The following is a 22,274-nucleotide window of genomic DNA, read 5'->3' as shown; positions in this document are numbered from 1 at the left end:
ATCCCCATATCCCTCGATTCCCTTAATGTCCAAAAATCTGTCGATCTCCTGCAGGAAAGCGAGTTATGGGCATTGGGTGTAGCGAAGGACTTGCATTTCTGCAGCGCCTTTCACGACCTCGGGACGTCCCAAAGCTCTTTACAGCAAGTGAAGTACTTTTTGAAGTGTAGTCACTGTTGTAGAAGCTTGTTGTTGATAGAGAAACAGGGGTCAAAGGAGTAGATTTTACGACTTAGCGTTCCTGGTGCAGAGCTTCCTGCAAATTGGGAACTTATAACGTGCAGAATTTGCTGCCCGATAACTAAACTGGGCGGAACATTTTATGGAGCGCAATGACCTGAATTCCAGATATGAGTACATATTACACGGTGCTCTACACTGCATGCAAGATTGACCCCATGGTGAGAAAACACTTAAGTGGGGTAGAAATCAACAACAAGTAGAAATCAGTTGCAAATGCATGAGCTCGTTGGACCAAATGGTATTTCCCTTACTTCTAAGTTACACCGATGATGCCAGCAGACAAGTTAGAGATTTCCTATAGTCTACTGCGTGATAAGCCCCTTAAAAAACCAAACACGCGAACACAATAGAGATAGCTGTATATTATTTGAAATCCTACATAGGGCATGCAATTCCTCTCTAAAAGCATTAAATAAAAAAATATTTTAAAAAAAATATTCCTTGATATATTTAAGAAAGGTAACTTGGTAAAGTTTGATTAATACTGCTGAAAATGGGTTTATTACAAAAAATAAGCATTTTCAATCAGAGTGTCAATCCACCATCTGTGAGTAACCGAATTTTAAATAACTGAAAATGATTTTTTTTAAATATACAGAACCATTTGCTAGTTATACTGGAGTACAGCAGTCAGTTTCTTAGTAAATTAAAAAAATATATATTCAAGAGCTTTGAAAACATACCTATTAGTGACCTTGTGCTGTCCTTGTAGCATAGTGGTAATGTCACTGGGCTAGTAATCCAGGGGCCTGGACTAATGATCCAGAGACGTGAGTTCAAATCTCCACCACGGCAGCTGTGGAATTTAAATCCAGCTAATTAAATAAATCTGGAATAAAAAGCTAATATCCGTAATGGTGACAATGAAACTATCGGATTGTCATTAAAAACCCATCTGGTTCACTGATGCCCTTTAGGGAAGGAAATCTGCCGTCCTTACCTGGTCTGGCCGATATGTGACTCCAGACCCACAGTAATGTGGTTGGTTCTTAACTGTCCTCTGAAATGGCCGAGCAAGCCACTCAGTTGTAACAAACCGCTACGAAACACATTAATAAGAATAAAACCGGACGGACCACCTGGCATCGACCTCGGCACCAGCTACAGACACGACAACAGCACGCCCAGCCCAGTCCTCCTCACCAACATCTGGGAACTTGTGCCAAAATTGGGAGAGCTGTCCCACAGACTAGTCAAGCAACAGCCTGACATAGTCATACTCACAGAATCATACCTTTCAGCCAATGTCCCGAACTCCACCATCACCTTCCCTGGGTATGTCCGGTCCTCAACATTGACTCCAGACCCCATGAAGTCTCATGGCTTCAGGTCAAGCATGGGAAAGGAAACCTCCTGCTGATGACCACTTACCAACCTCCCTCAGCTGATGAATCAGTACTGAGAGTAACAGCAGCAGCAGAATTGTATTCCACCACAATCTGTAACCTCATGGCCCGGCATGTCCCTCACTCTACCATTATCATCAAGCCAGGGGACCAACCCTGGTTCAACAAGGAGTGTAGAAGAGCATGCCAGGAGCAACACCAGGTGTACCTAAAGATGAGGTGCCAACCTGGGGAAAATGCAACACAGGACTACATGCATGCTAAAAAGCAGAAGCAGCATGCTATAGACAGAGCTAAGCGATCCCACAATCAATGGATCAGATCAAAGCTCTGCAGTCCTGCCACATCCAGTCATGAATGGTGGTGGACCATTAAACAACTAGTGGGAGGAGGAGGCTCCATGAGTATCCCCATCCTCAATGATGGTGGAGCCCAGCACATGAGTGCAAAAGACAAGGCTGAAGCGTTTGAAACCGCTTCAGCCAGAAGTGCCGAGTGGATGATCCATATCGGCCTCCTCTTGAGGTCCCCACCATCACAGAAGCCAGTCTTCAGCCAATTTGATTCACTCCACGTGATATCAAGAAATAGCTGAGCGCACTGGATACAGCAAAGGCTATGGGCCCCGACATCATCCCAGCTGTCGTGCTGAAGACTTGTGTTCCAGAACTAGCCGCGCCTCTAGCCAAACTGTTCCAATACAGCTACAACATTGGCATCTAACTGACAATGTGGAAAACTGCCCAGGTATGTCCTGTCCACAAAAAGCAGGACAAATCCAATCCGGTCAATTACCACCCCTTCAGTCTACTCTCAATCATCAGCAAAGTGATGGAAGGTGTCATCAACAGTGCTATCAAGCGGCACTTACTCACCAATAACCTGCTCACTGATGCCCAGTTTGTGTTCCGCCAAGACCACTCGACTCCCGACCTCATTACTGTAAAGTCTGTAGGTATTATGGCGAATTAATACACAGACTACAAGAATAACTTTAACAGGACTTTACTATTCGAAGGTCAGGGCGAATCTGCCCAATAAATCCTGACACAGCACTTATATACCGGTGTGGTCACCGTCGGTATTACAGTATACAGCAGCCAAGATAAAGTAGTGCCACACCTAAAATAGTTCTCTTAAAGGTGGACGGTTACATACAATAGTTCTCTTAAAGGTAGAACAGTTACATACACTACAATCCTCCCTTTTTAGCTTGCAACATACTTATTCCCCATTAACATAACATCATAACATATATACAACTTATGCAAAACAGTTCACAGATTCAGTCTCTCTGGAGGCTTCCTGACTCTGTCCGGATAACGCCTCGGTGGTGTAGTAGTTTTCGGCGGGGTAGTAGGTTCTTCTGGCAAGGTCGATTCGGCTTGAAGGACAGTGTCAGGTTCATCTGATTCCAGTATTACCAGATCGGAGGTAGGTGCTCTGGGTATCTCTGCTTCAACATTAGCCGTGTCAGGTTGTGGAGTAGGTTGGTCCTTTGTGGATGACCCTATGATCTGGTCAATGCTGTCACCAATGTCCACGGTATACATCAGCGGCCCTAGCCTTTTCCCAATAGTTCCAGGCTGCCATTTCTCGGTACGGTAGTCCCGGGCCAAAACTTGTTGACCTATCTGAAAGGATCTAGTTGGCCTTTCATTCATGCCCTGAAATTGCCGGTTCTCTACGTCCCTTCTGACATTTGGCTTAATCAAATCCAGCCGGCATCTTAGTCTTCTATTGAAAAACATCATGGCGGGAGTTTGGTTTGTGACCGCATGTGTTGCATTCCTGTACGCCAACAAGAAGTTATCTACCTTATGTTGTAGGTTGATGTCTTCATTACCCATGGCCTTTATGCCTTCTTGAAGGTCTGGACAAACCTTTCAGCTAATCCATTGGTGGCGGGATGGTATGGGGCTGACGTGTAGTGCTTGACCCCATTCCTTTTTAAGAACTTCCTGAATTCTTCGAACACAAATTGCGGTCCATTATCAGAACAGATCTGTTCCGGCAGCCCATTCCTGGCAAATATGGTCCTTAATACTGTGATGGTTTTTTCCGTGGTGGTAGAGGACATCTTTATTACCTCCGGCCACTTGGAGTGTGCATCCACCGCTATTAGAAACATTGAGTCCATAAATGGACCAGCAAAGTCGACGTGTACCCTTTGCCAAGGAGATGAGGGCCACTCCCATGGATGCAGAGGAGCTTGTGGTGGCGCGTTTTGGACCTTCTGGCATCCTAGACAGCTCTTGGTTATTTCTTCGATGTCTCCATCAATACCTGGCCACCACACAAACGCTCTTGCTAGGTTCTTCATTTTCACTCCACCCAGATGCCCCTCGTGAAGCTCCTTTAGCACCTTATGCTGAAGTTTGGGTGGAATCACCACTCTAGATCTACACATCAAGGTTCCTCGGCACACTGACAGCTGTTCTTTTCTTTGCGAAAATGCGGGCAGCGTTGGTTCGCCATATGCTGGCCATCCCTCCACTGTTAAATCGTAGACTCGTGAGAGAGTCGGGTCATTTCTTGTTTCATTTTCGATCATCGAATTTGTTACTGGTAGACATTCCACTATGGATGAGTGGAACATCTCTACCGGGTCCACTGTAGCCGCCTCTTCTACTACTGGCAACGGTAGGCGCGATAACCCATCAGCATTTCCATGCTGTTTGGACCTTTTGTATTCGATGTCATATTGGTGTGCCCCAAGTAACACGGACCACCTCTGTAGCTTTTGCGCTGTCATAGTGGAAACGGCCTTGTTAGGGTTGAATATGGACACCAACGGCTGGTGGTCTGTCAGTAATGTGAACTTCTTGCCCTGCAGGTAATGATTGAATTTCTTTACTCCCCACACAAGGCTGAGGGCCTCCCTATCTATTTGAGCATAATTTCGCTCAGCGGAGGTCAATGATCGGGACGCAAATGCGACTGGCCTTTCCGAGCCATTTGGTAACTTGTGTGAAAGTACTGCTCCAATTCCATAAGGGGAAGCATCACAAGCTAGACGAAGAGGTAACGTTGGGTTGAAATGAGCCAACACTTCCTCAGAGGTAATCAACGCCTTGCTTCTGCGAAAGGCCTTCTTACAGTCCTCGCTCCACTTCCATGGTACTTCTTTCCGCAACAGAGCATTCAGCGGATGCAGCACCGTGGATAGATTTGGCAGAAACTTGTGGTAATAATTAATCAACCCCAGAAACGATCTCAACTGTGATACATTTTCCGGAGCGGGGGCCTTCACGACAGCTTCTATCTTGTCAGGTGACTTGTGCAGCCCCTCTTGGTCAATGACATGACCGCAGTACGAGATCCGTTTCTGGAAGAACTCACATTTCTGGCGATTAACTCGAAGGCCATATTCCTTCAACCTGGTGAGCACCAGTTTCAAATTTGTGAGGTGTTCCTCCTCGTCTTCTCCCGTAATCAGGATATCGTCCAAGTAACACTGCGTGCTTGGAATACCCTGTAAGACCTGCTCCATGGCCCTCTGCCAAATTGCTGGAGCCGAAGCTACTCCAAAAACCAGTCTATTATAACGATACAAGCCTCTGTGCGTGTTGATTGTGAGATACTGGCGCGACTCTTCCTCGACTTCCATTTGTAAGTATGCTTGTACCAGGTCTATCTTGGTGAAGTGTTTCCCGCCAGACAATGAAGCAAAGATATCCTCAATCCGCGGGAGCGGGTATTGTACCGTGTGAAGCACCGGATTAACTGTGATCTTGAAGTCTCCGCAGATGCGGACCTTTCCCGGTCCCCCTGGCTTGTTACTTGATGAAGACTTCATGACGGGAACAATGGGCGTGGCCCACTCACTCCAGTCCACCTTAGACAGTACCCCTGAACGTTCAAGCTCTTCCAGTTCTGCCTCCACAGCAGGTCGTATCGCGTAAGGTACCGATCTGGCTTTGAAAAATTTTGGGCTTGCATGTTCTGCAATCTTGATTTTTGCTTTAATTCCTCTCAGTGTTCCCAGTCCTTGCTGGAATACCTCTTTAGCTTCGCCCAATATTCTGGACAACCGTTCAGGTTTAACATCTTCCTTTCCGGAATCTACCGTCATTGTGTTTAGTGAATGCCAGTCTATCTTTATTTTCCTGATCCACTCCCGTCCCAGAAGTGGTGGACCTCCCTTGGGCAGCACATACATGTCCATCCCTTGGTGATCTTTGTCCTTGTATCTCACCTTGACTTTTATCTTTCCGATGGGGTATGCTTTGTGCCCCGTGTATGTCTGCAATACTATCTCCGTATCCCGTAGGGGAATATGTTTGAATAACTTTTTGTAATCTTGCTTATTCATGACCGTCAACGCCGATCCGGTGTCCACTTCCATCTTCACTTGGACTTTTGCAATCTGTAGTGTGACCCAGATAGTTTGTCGGTCAGCTTCTTCACTCACATTGTGAATCCTCAGACTACCCAGTTCCTTGCTGTTGGAGTCTGAGTCCGAATTCTGTTCATCTGGACTCTTCCCAGTCACCTTATGTACCTTTCTGTACTTCTTCTGCGGTGACTTATTATTGCTGGTCTTCTTTCCTGACCGGCATACCTTAGCTATGTGACCAAGCTTGCCACATTTTCTACATTCCTGGTTTTTAAACCAGCATTGGTTCTGGTCGTGTGTTGTCTTCCCACAACGATAACATTTCGTTGTACCCGAAGTCATTTGATCCACACTGAGTACCGCTGTCTTCCGCTGCATTTCCGCCGTGCCTCTCGCTGCGGCTTCGTGCGATGCTGCAATAAGGACAGCCTTATCAAGTGTAAGGTCGTTCTCTTCAAGCAGTCGTTTTTGTGTTCCTTCCTTCGACATCCCGCACATGAACTTGTCTCTCAGTGCCTCTGTCAGATTTACCCCAAACTGACAGTATTTTGCTAGCCTACGCAGTTCAACCAGGTACTCAGCGTTGCTTTCCTCTTTTCGTTGCGTTCTCACGTAAAATTTTGATCGTTCCACTAACATCAGCGGTGCGGGGTTAAAATGATCCTTCAGGACAGCAACAATATTAGCGAAAGACTGATCCTCCGGTTTAGCTGGTGATAGAAGATGCTTCAATAACCCATATGTCTTCGCACCCATTGAGTTTAGTAAGGTTAGAGCTTTGTTATAATTTGCTATCTTATTGACCTTACAATATATCTCGATGCGTTCTACATACGTGGCCCAATCTTCCACATCGGAATCGAAACCGTTGATGTTACTACGCTTAGGCATCTTCACACTCTTCCTGAGAAACAACAACGAAATATTTCTTTAACTTTTTTTTTTTCAAAATGGCGGTTTCCCGCGCTTGTCTTCTTTCCCCGCCCACTTTCAAAATGGCGGTTTCCCGCTTCTGTCTTCTTCCCCACCTACTGGCGGCTTCCCGCGTTTCTTCCCCTGGCGGGAGGGGTAAGCTTTTCCCTCGGGGGACGACCGCTGGCTTTCGGGGTTCGCAGCCTGCGCGTCGGCTTCAGTGCGTTCCTTGTTCCCTTTTCTCGGCAGGGCACCCGGCGCTGGGTACAACCCGTTGACGGCGAACAGTTTCAGCCGCTGGGCTGGATCTCGCTCAGTCTCCCTCGCTCGGGCTCTGTCTCTCCCGCTCGCTCGGGCTCTGTCTCTCCCTCAGCGGCTTCCAATCGCGCCTCCCAGCCCTCTCGCAGTCCGGTGCTTTCCTCCCCGGCTGCGGCTGAGTTCTCCACGATTTATTTATTTTTATATCTTCCCGCGCCTTACGATCCCGGTCACAGCGCTTCGTGGCCTCGGTCGCTGCCCGGCCTTTTTCACTCCAATTGCGCCTCCCAGCCCTCTCGCAGTCCGGTGCTTTCCTCCCCAGCTGCGGCTGAGTTCACCGCGGTTTATTTATTTTTATATCTTCCCGCGCCTTACGATCCCGGTCGCAGCGCCTCTGGGCCCGACTTCTGTCCGGCTCCTTTCCCCCGACCGTGGTCGAGTTCACCGCCCTTATCCTCCGTTTATTTTTTTTAGTTTCCCTTTACTCACAGTCACCGTGGCCGACTTGCTTCTCGTGCTGATCGGCTCACTCACCACCGTGGCAGAAGGGACAATCAGTGCCTGTTGCTGATGGAAGGCTTCGTGTCTGAATTCTTCCTTCTTCCTTGCTCTGCAGACTCGAGTTTTCTCTCAGCAGAACGACGAGGGCGGGTGCCTCTTCTCGACGCTCGTTAACTGCTTCGGAAGTATTGTTGCCGCAGGGTAAGATCGAACTCGTCGCCACTGTAAAGTCTGTGGCCTAGAAATTGGGTTTTGGCTTAGCCAGGGCTTTAGCGCCGGAAGTTAGTGCCGGCGCTAAGTCCCCCTGCGCGCGCCAAAAATTCAGTAGCGCCGCGCCCAAACGGCTGCCGGCGCTACTGAAGGGTCTTAGCGCCTGGAAAAGGGCGCTAACTGCCGTTTAGCGCCGCAATTCCGGCGCTGCGGCACCCGATGCGGTGCGGCAGGCTGGGGAAGTGCAGGCCTCCTCCTTCCGTTAAGGAGGAGCTGCCTGCACCCGGCCGCGGCCCGCGCAAATCTGTTTAAAAATGAGCCCGGCACCTCGGACAAGTGCCGGGCTTGCATCTGTTCCGGGGGGGGGGGGGGGGGGGAGAAGTCCGGGGAGGGAGCTGCGGGCAGGCGGCCGGCGGGAAAGCGGCCGGACGCCGCGGGGCCTTTAATGCGCCGGTGCAAACACATGTTGGACTCTGTTGCCAGAGTCTTAGTTGCGGCTGCCACGGGCGAGGCGGCCGCAACTGAATTTCGGCGCTGGGGCCCGTCGGCATGGCAACCGGCGCAGCGCTACCGGTGCAACGCCGCTTTAGGGCCCCAGGGAATTTTTCAACTGGTCATAACTCTGGCGCTAGTCCCTCTAGCGCCTCAAAAGCGGCGCTAAGGCTAGTGAATTTCTAGGCCTGTAGGTATTATGGCGAATTAATACACAGACTACAAGAGTAACTTTAACAGGACTTTACTATTCGAAGGTCAGGGCGAATCTGCCCAATAAATCCTGACACAGCACTTATATACCGGTGTGGTCACCGTCGGTATTACAGTATACAGCAGCCAAGATAAAGTAGTGCCACACCTAAAATAGTTCTCTTAAAGGTGGACGGTTACATACAATAGTTCTCTTAAAGGTAGAACAGTTACATACACTACAATTACTGCCTTGGTCCAAACATGGACAAAGGAGCTGAATTCCAGAGGCGTGGTGAAAGTGACTGCCCTTGACATCAAGGCAGCATTTGACCGAGTGTGGCATCAAGGAGCCTTAGTAAAACTGAAGTCAATGGGAATCTGGGGTAAAAGTCTCCACTGGCTGGAGTCATGCCTAGCACAAAGAAAGATGGTTCTGGTGGTTGGAGCTCAATCATCACAGCCCCAGGACATCACTGTAGGAGTTCCTCAGGACAGTGTGCTAGGCCCAACCATCTTCAGCTGCTTCATCAATTAACTTTCCTCCAACATAAGGTCAGAAATGGGGATGTTCGCTGATGACTGCACAGTGTTCAGTGCCATTCACAACTCCTCAGATAATGAAGCAGTCCATGCCCGCATGCAACAAGACCTGGATGACGTTCAGGCTTGGGCTGATAAGTGGCAGGTAACATTTGCGGCACAGAAGTGCCAGGCAATGACTATCTCCAACAAGCGAGAGTCTAACCACCGCCCCTTGACATTCAACGGCATCACCATCGCCGAATCCCCCACCCTCAATATCCTGGGGGTCAACATTGACCAGAAACTTAACAGGACCATCCACATAAATACTGTGTCAACAAAAGCAGGTCAGAGGCTAGGTATTCTGCGGCGAGTGTCTCACCTCCTGACTCCCCAAAGCCTTTCCACCATTTACAAGGCACAAGTAAGGAGTGTGATGGAATACTTTCCACTTGCCTGGATGAGTGCAGCTCCAACAACACTCAAGAAGCTCAACACCATCCAGGACAAAGCAGCCCGTTTTATTGGCAGCCCATCTACCACCTTAAACATTCACTCCCTCCACCCCTGGCGTATCGTGGCTACAGTGTGTACCATCTACAAGGTGCATTGCAGCAACTCACCAAGGGTTCTTCGGCAGCACCTCCCAAACCCGCGACCTCTTCCACTTAGAAGGACAAGGGCAGCAGGCGCATGGGAACACCACCAGCTCCAAGTTCCCCTCCAAGTCACACACCATCCTGACTTGGAAATATATCACCATTCCTTCATCGTCGCTGCATCAAAATCCTGGAACTCCCTCTCTAACAGCACTGTGGGAGCACCTTTACCACACAGACTGCAGCGGTTCAAGAAAGAAAGACTTGCATTTATATATCGCCTTTCATGAGCATCGAACTTCTCAAAGCGCTTTACAGCCAATTAAGTACTTTTGGAGTGTAGTCACTGTTGTAATGTGGGAAACATAGCACCCAATTTGCACACAGCAAGCTCCCACAAACAGCAATAATCTGTTTTTGTTATGTTGATTGAGTGATAAATATTGGCTAGGTCACCAGGGATAACTCCCCTGCTCTTCTTCGAAATAGTGTCATGGGATCTTTTACGTCCACCTGAGAGGGCAGACAGGGCCTCGGTTTTAACGTCAATTCCGAAAGACAGCACCTCCGATAGTGCAGCACTCCCTCAGTACTGCACTGGGAATGTCGGCCCAGATTTATATGCTCAGGTCCCTGGAGTGGGACATGAACCCACAACTTTCTGACTCAGAGGCAAGTGTGCTACCCACTGACCCACAGCTGACAATACTTGAGAAGGCGGCTCACCACCACCTTCTCGAGGGCAATTAGGGATGGGCGATAAATGTTGGCCTTGCCAGCGCCGCCCACATCCCATGAACGAATTTTAAAAAAAGAACCAGCTTAATTTTGAGAACCTTCTCGAAAGACCCGCAAACGGGCACGATCAGCGGAAACCCCCAATGGTGATTAATTCGAGCTGGGGCTGTTGCCAATTTTGTGGGCGGGTTGGCTGCTAGCGGCATCTTTTTTCATCTCGCGCAAGAGATCGCGGAAACTCCACTTGTGTTGGACGTAATTTGCGCTTCAAATTCCGCGATCTTTTGCGCGGGTTATGCCAATTTCGGGCGAATTTCACAAACAAGCAGAAACTCTAACCACCACCACCCCCCGCCCCCCTCCCCCCCCCCAACCCCCTCTATATGCTCAAAACAATGCTGGCACAGTGAAGCCAGCCAATTAATTCTGACCACACAGAATTGGGTCCCCTGTCTTCGTTGAATCCACATCCTTCTGATTCAGAGGCGCGAAGAATACCACTGAGACTATCACCCAAGAGTAATTTAAAAGTATTTCACTATATTAATTATCTTTAACACCATAAGGCTTTAAGAAAGCAAATAGTCACCATCTCCTAGGTATGTGAAGCAAACTGGGGCAGTCAGTTTGGTAGTGAGACTTCTCTAAAATTAGCAGGTTAGACACTTGATAGTCTTATTGCTCGCTGACTGTTGCTGCTGTATCCGTGCCATTTAGCTGACCCACATAGGTTTATAATAGCTGGACTGGCCTTCCAAACATCCCCCCCTCCACATTTAGACATCCTGCAAAAGGCTGAGTCAACCTGTGTATCTCTATTTAATGTGACAGAAAAAAAAACTGTTCGCTTAAGAAAAAAACACAATTTGTTTAACATGAACATAATTTGGGAGATGAAAATATGTAATATTGTTGGCTGTTCACTCTACGTTGGAATGTAGCGTAGGACTTGACCCTTCCCTTTCCCGAGTTAAAAGTGCCCTGTTGCTATATTATGCTCCTAATATGCTAAACAGAGCCAGTGCAAGCAACACACATTAAACAAAGCTGGCACAGTGAAGCCAGCCAATTTATTCTGGTCACACAGAATTGGGTCTCCTGTTTTCGTTTGAAATTCAGAGCACTCTTCCTCGGCCTAGTAGACGCTGCATTATGTATTATGCATAAAATGACATGGAACTTACAGCACAGAAACAGGCCATTCGGCCCAACTAGTCCATGCCGGTGTTTGTGCTCCACATGAGCCTCCTCCCACCCTACATTATCTCACCCTATCAGCATATCCTTCTATTCCTTTCTCCCTCATGTGTTTATCTAGCTTCCCCTTAAACGTATCTATACTATTCGCCTCAACCACTCCCTGTGGTAGCGAGTTCCACATTCTCACCACTCTCCGGGTAAAGAAGTTTCTCCTGAATTCCCCATTGGATTTATTAGTGATTATCTTATATTTATGGCTCCTAGTTTTGGATTCCCTCCACAAGTGGAAACATCTTCTCTACATCTACCCTATTGAACACCTTCATAACGTTAATGACCTCTATCTGGTCACCTCTCAGTCTTCTCTCTTCTAGAGAAAAGAGCTCCAGGCTGTTCAGTCTTTCCTGATAGATATAACCTCTCAGTTCTGGTATCATCTTTGTAAATATTTTTTGCACTTTCTCCAGTTCTTCTATATCCTTTTTGTAATATGGAGACCAGAGCTGTGCACAATGCTCCCAGCTGTGGCCTAACCAAGGTTCGATATAAGTTTAACATAACGTTTCTGCTTTTGGATTCCATCCCTCCAGAAATGAACCCCATTGCTATGTTTGCACTTTTTATGGCTTTGTTAAGCTGTGTTGCTGCTTTTAATGATTTGTGAATTCGTATTGTGTCATAAGAACATAAGAACATAAGAAGTAGGAGCAGGAGTAGGCCATACGGCCCCTCAGGCCTGCTCCGCCATTCAATAGGATCATGGCTGATCCAAATCTAGACTCACGTCCACTTCCCTGCCCTCTCCCCGTAACCCCTAATTCCCTTATCTGCTAGGACAATGTCTATCTCCATTTTAAATTTATTTAATGTTGCAGCTTCCACGGCTCTCTGGGGTAGCAAATTCCATAGATTTACTACCCTCTGAGTGAAGAAGTTTCTCCTCATCTCAGTTTTGAAAGGGCAGCCCCTTATTCTAAGACTATGCCCCCTAGTTCTAGTCTCACCCATCAGTGGAATTCTGATTGTGTCCAATTGTGGATAAGGGCTACTGCTGAAGATTCTTAGAATCTTAGACAATTCCAGTGCACAAGGAGGAAAGGAAAGGGCTGAGTTCATGATCAGGTGCTCCCAGTGAGGAGCAGCACTTACAGGGAGCACGTCAAAAAATCGCGGCCTGTGATTTTTTCCGTCCATTCATTTTAATCGGCCTTTAAAAGGCCAGTGCGTGTCCTCGAATAATTTGGGGGGGCGGGGGGACTGAATGGTCAGCTCCCTGGCCTTTCACCTCAGTGGCATTGATCCAGCCCAATTTGACTTGCTGCCCAAGTGTAGTAAGGGAAAATCTGCCCCTAAATCTCCCTGTACTCTATTCGAACAATATGGCATAGGCCCAAGATCAGAAGACTGAGCCAGTGTGCAGGAACAGAGCGACCTGGTGGTTCACATACACACATCTTTGAAGGCGGCAGGACAAAGCGAGAAGGCTGATAAAAAAAAACCATAGAGGATCCTTGGTTTGATTAGTAGAGGCATGGAGCACCAAAGCTAAGAAGTTATGCTAAGCATTTATAAATCACTGGTTAGCCCTCAGCTAGTGAATTGGCATAAAGGGCGGTCTCACTCAAAGCGGGTGGAATGGGAGATGCAATGATGTCACACTAGTGTAGCACGGGCTACTTTTCTCATCTTGGGTCTAAGCCACATTATTGGAATAGAATTGAGGGAGATTTAGGGGCAGATTGCCTCCTTACACTTGGAGATATAGGGCTAAAAATTCAGTGGCGCCCCATTTGGGGCACCAGTCTCGCCTGGGCGTCGGGAGTCCCACCCCGGAAAGAGTCGCTTGCACCAGCGCGATACTCAGTTTCTGCACCCCAAATGGAAGCGGGGCACTGCTCGAGGCGCCCCGCATCCGTCTTGGGGCGCTGCAACTGAATATCGCAGCACAATGTGCCGCAGCGCCACACGCTGTGGCACGGCGCGCTGCGGTACTGCAGGCCTTCCTCCCCTTCTTAAAGGGGAGGGGCCTGCACCAGCGCGATCTCCGATCGCGAGTGCCGGCAAAAGAGCCCGGCACCGAGGAGAAGTGCCGGGCTCTTGGGAGACAGCCGGCACTGCCCGGGGGGGTGGGGGGATCAGGAGGCCGGGGACGGCGGCGCGAGGAGGTGCTGGCAGGCGGCCAGTGAAAAAAATGACCGCCCCGCACCTCCCTTTTAATTAGCGCCACTACCGCCGCAGGTAGGCCCCCCTGAACCGGTCGCAATTTGCAACCGGCGCTACAGCGGGGGGCGCGACCAAATATCGCGATCGGGGCGGTAGCGGGGCGCTGCGCACACCGATGACGTCATCGGTGGCAGTGCAGCGCTACAGGCTAACGCCGCCATTAGCGCCCTTGTAAGGATTACGGGGGCTTCTTTTAAACTGGTTTAAGGTAATCTACCTGGCCAGCAGTCTTTTTGCTGCTGCACTCTAAACCAATTTACAAACAGCGGTTTCGAATCGCTACCCCTCCTTTAGTTCTGAGTGGAGGAACTTATAATTAATGATATTAAACGGAACAAGTGGTTTGGATGAGAGAACAAAATCAAGCTTTATTAACTAAAAGAAACTATAATCACAATATCAAACTATCCCACACGAACACACTAAAATTGTAAAACTATATAACAAGGGGGTACACACGGCAAAAACGAGGGGTACAATGGCTACAATGTATTTAAACAATCTTAGCAATTCCCTTAAATCACCATCCCCCCCTTAACTCCTGCTAGGTTGCCTTGTTGAGAGTCAGAAAATCTCTGCTCACATGGTCCAGCGAAGAGAGAGAGAGAGAGAGAGAGAGAGAGAGCTCACCTTATCGTCCCAGGAAGTCAAGAGCCAAGAGTCAAGAGAGCGAGCTGGCTGCTCAGCCTTTTTTTTATACCTGGTGAGCCCCTCACATCCGTGCCTTGCAAGGGCTGTGTGCAAAATTAACCCCAAAGCTGTGATAGGCTAACTCAAAGTGGTTAGATTGAGTTAATGTGATTTTCAGAGCTCCCTGTGCTGAAACAAAAGGGAGCTACATCTGCTCTATAGTCCAGTACTGGGTGATTGGAAACCCATTTCAAATCTTGAACGATTCCCATTCAAGGTGCAAAAGTCTCTTCTGCAGTTTCAGGTGTATCTAAACAAATGCTAATAGCATTCAGTTGCTTTGTAAACAAAGCATTGTCCTTTGTCTTCATCGAACCTTACTTCCAGACACAGAAAGCTGCATTCCAAGCCTTTTTGTCTCGGCCATGTGGTGACTGCCATTTTATCCCTGGAAATTTAAAAAGCACATTGCCCAGGGATACTTTAATCAAAAAACATGAATCATCAGAACTGTAAATTATTGCGAATTCTTATACCCTGCTAAATTTCGCGGGAGGTGTGGCCAGTGGCGCTAAAACCACTAAGTGCCCTCTTTGGGCGCTAACTGGTGACGCAGCCCAACGAATTTCTAGGCCATAGGATCTCCTGGGCACAACCTAAAACGGATGTGTCCAAATTAATGGATAGAAAATTAGGCAGGGCTTGTGATCCTCCTCACCTGATTTTACTCCTTGTGCTGTGCCCAGCTGAAGATTTGCGGTCAAGTGCAATCAGAGGACAATCCATCCTCTATTCTGAACTTAATCATGCCAGGCCTGGCCTCGAGAGTTCTTGATGTCTGAAGTTGATGCCCATAAACTTGAGGTCATCCAAACTCGCACCAAGTCCCATTCACCCATCACCCCTGTGCTCGCTGACCTACACTGGCTCCCGGTCCGGCCACGCTTCAATTTAAAATTTCTCATCTTTGTTTTCAAATCCCTCCATGGACTCGCCCTTCCCTATAACTGTAACCTCCTCCAGCCCCACAACCCCCCCGAGATGTCTGCGCTCCTGTAATTCTGGCCTCTTGAGCATCCCCGATTTTAATCGCTCCACCATTGACGGCCGTGCCTTCAGCTGCCTGGGCCCTAAGCTCTGGAATTCCCTCCCTAAACCTCCCCGCCTCTCTACCTCGCTCTCCTCCATTAAGACGCTCCTTAAAACCTACCTCTTTGACCAAGCTTTTGGTCACTTGTCCTAATATCTCCTTATATGTGGCTCGGTGTCAAATTTTGTTTGATAATCGCTTCTGTGAAGCATCTTGGGATGTTTTACCGCATTAAAGGCGCTATATAAATACAAGTTGTTGTTGTTGAGGTGTTCCATTTCCCAGCACCCAAAATATAAAGTTATGCTGATAGGGTGAGATGAAGAGGGTGGGAGGAGGCTTGTGTGGAGCATAAACACCGGCACTGACCAGTTGGGCCGAATGGCCTGTCCTGTGCTATAATTTCTATGTAATTTGATGTAATATTTCTTAGACTGGGAACAAAGTTCATCAAAAAATGATCTTGTGCAGGCACCATTTGGATTCCTACCATGAAGACCACCCAGCTGCTGGGAGCAGCAGATGGTAAGCACTAAGAATTGTTCCAACTGTACATCAGACACACAGAATTTGCCAGCAATCAACCACGGATTGCTTTCTCCGAAACTCGGCAGTAAGAATGGGACAGCATGCTAAGCCCACGGGGCTCATGAATCAGTGAGACAAGGGCACACTCAGTCCACCTATCCCAAATAAGCAACTTTAAATAATAACGGGAATGGTCGGTCGGAGCATATAAGGTGATATATATATATACATATATATAAAGAAATTGAACAAAAAAAAGAAAGATTTGCATTTCTATAGCGCCTTTCACGACCTCAGGATGCCCCAAAATGCTTTACAGCCAATGAAGTGCTTTTGAAGTGTAGTCACTGTTGTAATGTGGAAAATGTGGCAGCAATTTGCACACAGCAAGCTCCCACAAACACCAATGTGATAATGACCAGATAATCTGTTTTTTGGTGATGTTGATTGAGGGATAAATATTGGTCAAGACACCGGGGATAACTCCCCTGCTCTTCTTCGAAATAATGCCACGGGATCTTTTACATCCACCTGAGAGGGCCCCGGTTTAACGTCTCATCCGACAGACAGCACCTCCGACAGTGCAGCGCTCCCTCAGTACTGCACTGGAGTACTTGAACCATATGTGCTCTGTTTGCAAGTGCACCAAGCTCCTTGATTCAATTACTTTCCTGTGCCTCTGCCAGCCATTTCTGTTCTCTTATAATGTGTACCAAGCACTGTTTATATTTATCACTAAATTCTCGGGAGCTGCTGCTCTCTCTGGCAGTCGTGCAGTTCAGCTGTTTGAGATAGAAGGTTCCAGCTGATGTAAGAGCCTGTGTAACCATGTCTGCAGTGTGTACCAGCTACAAGATGCACTGCAGCAACTCGCCAAGGCTTCTTCGGCAGCACCTCCCAAACCCGCATGCTCTACCACCTCAAAGGATAAGGGCACCTCCAAGTTCCCCTCCAAGTCACACACCATCCTGACTTGGAAATATATCGGCAGTTCCTTCATCCTCACTGGGTTAAAATCCTGGAACTCCCTCCCTAACAGCACTGTGGGAGCACCTTCACCGCACGGACTGAGGCGGTTCAAGAAGGTGGCTCACCACCACCTTCTCAAGGGCGATTAGGGATGGACAATAAATGCTGGCCTTGCCAGCGTTGCCCACATCCCAGGAACAAATAAAAAAAAACATGTGTAAATGGATCGCAAAGCCTAATGTGCATCGAGGTCAGTTAGAAGCTGATGGCTGTTGCTTAGGGAAGTTTAGCCTCCGATTTGTTCAGGCCGCAATCATTCCGCCGCCCCCCCCCCCCACCCACCCCACTCGCCCCCACTCCCCTCTCGCAGTTACGTCGGGATCGTGCCCATGGTGCTCTCCAGCGGTAACACTGCTGCAGTTCGCGGGGTCAATGGGAGGTCACCTCATTATTGTGGGACAGCTGGGTGCACATGGTACTTGAAGCACTTCTCTGGCAACTTGCCAAGGCTTCTTCAACAGCACCTCCCAAACGAAACCCGCGACCTCTACCAGCTAAAAGGATAAGGGCAGCAGGTGCTTGAGAGCATCATCAAAGAGTCATAGAATAGTACAGCACAGAAGGAGGCCACCCGGCCCACGGAGTCTGCGCCGGCTCTTTCGAAGAGCAATCCAGTTAGTCCCAGTCCCCCGCTCTTTCCCCATATCCCTGCAGTTTTTTCTCCTTCAAGTATTTACCCATTCCCTTTTGAAAGCTGTGCCCTCTGGTTATCGACCCTTCAGCCAATGGGAACAGTTTCTCTCTATCTACTCTGTCTAGACCCCTCATAATTTTGAACACCTCTATCAAATCTCCTCTCAACCTTCTCTGCTCCAAGGAGAAGAACCCCAGCTTCTCCTGTCTATCCATGTAACTGAAGTCCCTCATCCTTGGAACCATTCAAGTAAATCTCTTCTGTAAGCTCTCACAAGCCTTCACGTCCTTCCTAAAATATGGTACCCAGAATTGGACACAGTAATCCAGCTGGGGCAGAACTAATGTTTTATACAAGTTTAGCATAACTTCCTGGCCTTTGTACTCTCTGCCTCTATTCATAAAGCTCTTATTTATATTTATTATTTATTTATATCACCTCCGAGTTTCCCTCCAAGCCTCATAAAGCATCCTTCATCATCGCTGGGTCAAAATCCTGGAGCTCACTCCCTAACAGCACTGTGCGAGTACCTTCACCATACGGACTGCAGCGGTTCAAGAAGGCGGCTCACCACCACCTTCTCGAGGATGACTAGAGATGGGCAATAAATGCTGGCCTTGCCCGTGACGCACACATGCCTTGAATCAAAAAAAATACCCACCTCCGCGCCTGCCTCATGCCCGTAGAAATCCCAGCATTGCTCTGCCCGTGGGAAAATGGTTTCCGCCTACCCCGACCTCGGCTCTGCTCCAATTGGTCACCACCAACAATGGATGAGGTGGGGGGTGCGGTGGGGGGTTGGTGATCCATGGATTTTATTTTTAATTTTAAAATTTTGGCGGTGCAGGCTGGCGACATGGCCTAGAGCTCCCCAATGGTTAACATGTTCGTGCCTGAGATGGTTATGCCCGACTTCACTAAGCATACTGGCTCCACTGCAACAGCAGGTCCAGGGATGGGAGCTTTGGCTTAGGGGTCCCTGCCCCTGGCACAACAACAATGACTTGCATTTATAGAGCGCCCTTAACATAGCACAAACCTCCCAAGGCACTTCACAGGAGCGTTATCAGGCAAATCCTGACACCGAGCCTTGTAAGGAGATATTAGGACAGGTGGCCAATAGCTTGGTCAAAGAGGTAGGTTTTAAGCAGCATCTTAGAAGAGGAGAAAGAGGTAGAAAGGCGGAGAGGTTTAGGGAGGGAATTCCAGAGCATAGGGCCTTGGCAACTGAAGGCACGGCCGCCAATGGTGGAGCGATTAAAATCAGGGATGCTCAAGAGTTTAGAAATGCGAGGGTGTATATATCAGGAAAGAATGTGTAATGTATGTACCTTTAAGGGGAGAACTACTTTTTACAGCTCCTGTATACTGTAGTACCGGCAGTGACCACACCTGTATATAAACCCTGAGTAGTAGTCTGTACATTTAGTTCTAGAGTAACCTTCATTCAGTAAACACCTGTTGATCGTTCCCTGCAGTCTGTTGTCTGATTATTGAAGGACACAACATTAAGATACACGGATCTAACATTGGCGACGACGCAGATTCGAACCTACCTGCAACTCTGCATCACCTCCCAGGGATTTGCTCCTGGAGAACAGTGGAAGGAGGTCGAGTCCAGAAGCACGGACGTCGACCACGGGCAACCGCCCAGTCATCCAGCGGAGATTTGAACATCGCAGGGGAGGCTGTCGAGTGACAGGCTTGGCTTTCCAGTCACGGTGGTCCAGCGAAACGGGCTGGCAACAGGTACTGCGCAGACCCTTCCCGGACAGCGGTGGCTAGAGCCCGACCGAGCGGCACAGAAAAAGGCTGAGCAGTGTCGATGGGGGAGAGAGAGAGGGCAGAGCGCACAGGGCGCAGCCGGTGTTCAGGACCGAGCGGCGTCAACGGGGAGAGAGACGAGAGAGAGCAGAGCGCAGCCAGTGTTCAAGGGCCGAGCAGCGTCAACGGGGGAGAGAGGCGAGAGAGAGTAGAGCGCAGCCGGTGTTCAAGGGCCGAGCAGCGTCAACGGGGGAGAGAGGCGTGCAGGAAAACGCGAGGCGCTGCCATTGCAATGAGGACCGCAGAGAGCGGCATTGGCAGCAGCGCAGGAGCAGCGCACGAAACCCACAGGGCGTCGCCATTTGCCACGAGGACCGCCGAGAGCGGCGTTGGCAGCAGCGCGGGAGACGCCATTTTAAGCTGCAGCGGGGAAGAAAGGAAAGCGCAGGAGACGCCATTTTAAGCCGCAGCGGGGAAGAAAGGAAAGCGCAGGAGATGCCATTTTAAGCCAGTCTAACCACACCCAAAAATGCCGAAGAGTGGCCATAACACAGCGTTCGACAATGAAGTCGAAGATTGGACGACATATGTCGAACGCACAGAAGTATACTGCAAGGCGAATGAAGTGCCAGATGACAAGAAAGCGCTGGTATTGTTGAATTCAATGGGTGCAAAAACATATGGCTTACTGTGATGAAATATTCCATTCATCACTCATCAGTATTTCTCTGCCTGTGACTGTGGTTGGTTTCAGTTTCATTTCCATTGTATTGTACTGTGTGTAGGGCTCCGCCCATACCTGGCTCCTATGTAAGCTGGCCCAGCCTGCAGCACATCCAGTACGGCAGACCTCTGGATGGAAGATACATTCTCCTCTGTGTGTTACCTTCTAAGTCAATAAAAGCCTTGTTTTGTTTCACTAACATTGAGTCTCGGATTTATTGAGGCACACCACTTACTACGAAACCGAGTAACCCAAGAGAAGCCAGTAGAAAAGGATTTTGAAAACATAGTGTCAATCCTACAGGACCACTTAAACCCCACACCGCTGCTGATAGCAGAAAGATTTAAGTTTCACAAAAGGAACCAGCATAAAGATGAAAGTAATGCTGAGTATTTAACGGAACTGCACAAGCTATCGAAACACTGCCAGTTTGGAACGGGACTAGCAGGTACTTTAAGGGACAGGTTTGTGTGTGGGCTTCAAAGTGAAGGAACCCAGAAACAGCTTCTATCAGAAAAGGATCTTACGCTGGACAAGGCTTTCAGCATTGCAGTATCACACGAAGCAGCCGCACGGGGTGTTGCAGAGATACAACGGAGACCGCAAGAATATGGCACAAATGAAATGTCATACGGAACAGAGAAGTGCTATCGCTGCGGCAGAACAACACACGACCATAATGATTGCTGGTTCAAGGACAAAGTGTGCAGACAGTGTGGAAAAGTAGGACACATAGCAAGAGTCTGCAGGTCGGGAAAGAAAACCAGCAGCAAGAAATCTCCACAGGAGAAGTACAAGAAGGTGCATAAGGCGACGGAGAGTAGTTCAGACGAACAAAAAAGTGATACAGACTCCGGAAGCAAGGAGCTGGGTTGTCTGAAACGACATAAGGTGATCAAAATGGAGGATCACCAAACTATCTGGGTCATGCTCAAGATAGCAGGAGTCCAAGTGAAAATGGAATTGGACACAGGATCAGCCCTAACAGTCATAAACCGAAGGGACTACAAGCGGCTATTCTCACATATACCCTTGAGAGACACAAAGATTGTCTTGAAGACGTACACGGGGCAAAAAGTCTACCCCAAAGGAAAAATAAGGGTGAACGTTATATAACGACAAGGAAACACCAAAAATGGACCTATATGTATTGCCAGATGGAGGACCACCACTACTAGGACGTGAATGGATCCGGAAGATACAGCTAGATTGGCATTCCATACAAGCACTGACTGCAGATGCCAAAAAGGATGATGACATCACACCTGGACGACTGTCAAAAATGCTAACTGCTGCACAAGAAGTGTTCCAGCAGGGACTCGGAACACTAAAAGGCATAACAGCAACGATCAAAATAGAGGAAAATGCAAGCCCAAAGTTTTTTAAGGCCAGACCGGTACCTTATGCGATCCGCCCAGCTGTCGAAGCAGAGCTGGAAGGTTTGGAACATTCAGGAGTACTGTCCAAAGTGGACTGGAGCGAGTGGGCTACACCCATCGTTCCTGTAATGAAGAGGTCGTTGAGTAATACGCCTGGGAACCAAAGAAGGTTCGCATCTGTGGGGACTTTAAGGTGACAGTGAACCCAGTCCTTCACACTGTACAATATCCGCTTCCGCGGATTGAAGGTATTTTTGCCTTGCTATCTGGAGGGAAACGCTTCACTAAGATTGATCTGGCCCAGGCGTACTTGCAAATGGAGGTAGAAGAAGCCTCGAAACAGTACCTTACGATCAACACTCATAAAGGTCTCTACCAATACAACCGGCTGGTGTTCAGGGTAGCATCAGCTCTGGCTATTTGGCAAAGGACAATGGAACAAGTCCTGCAAGGGATTCCAGGGACCCAGTGTTATTTGGACGACATCCTGGTCACCGGCGAAAATGACAGTGATCACCTCGCCAACCTGGAGCAGGTGCTCACTAGATTGAAGGAATATGGGCTCCGAGCTAATCGCCACAAATGCGAGTTTTTCCAGAAGCAGATCTCGTATTGTGGCCACGTTATTGATAAAGAGGGGTTACTTAAGTCCCCTGAAAAGATTGAGGCAGTAGTCAAGGCTCCAGCACCGGAAAATGTGTCACAACTGAAGTCGTTC

The 22,274-nt window shown here is 48.5% G+C and overlaps 1 long non-coding RNA gene across 1 annotated transcript in view; it reads right to left on the bottom strand.

Moving 5' to 3' along the window:
• LOC147115494 (uncharacterized) overlaps nucleotides 1-14,935 on the bottom strand; it is a 50,652-nt gene extending 35,717 nt beyond the window's left edge. The window contains exons 1-2 of the long non-coding RNA XR_015078624.1: nucleotides 14,409-14,935; nucleotides 927-1,039 (exon numbers count right to left, since the gene is read on the bottom strand). This is a non-coding gene — a long non-coding RNA (uncharacterized LOC147115494). The remainder of the gene's footprint in view (nucleotides 1-926; nucleotides 1,040-14,408) is intronic.
• Nucleotides 14,936-22,274: the final 7,339 nt, after the last annotated feature.

The sequence above is a fragment of the Somniosus microcephalus genome, chromosome 6 (genome assembly GCF_052327205.1).
Source record: "Somniosus microcephalus isolate GS21.2 chromosome 6, FLI_Smic_1.0, whole genome shotgun sequence".
NCBI classification, from domain to species: domain Eukaryota; kingdom Metazoa; phylum Chordata; class Chondrichthyes; order Squaliformes; family Somniosidae; genus Somniosus; species Somniosus microcephalus.
Note: the sequence above shows the minus strand (reverse complement) of the source record. Positions and strands in the feature narration are given on the sequence as shown.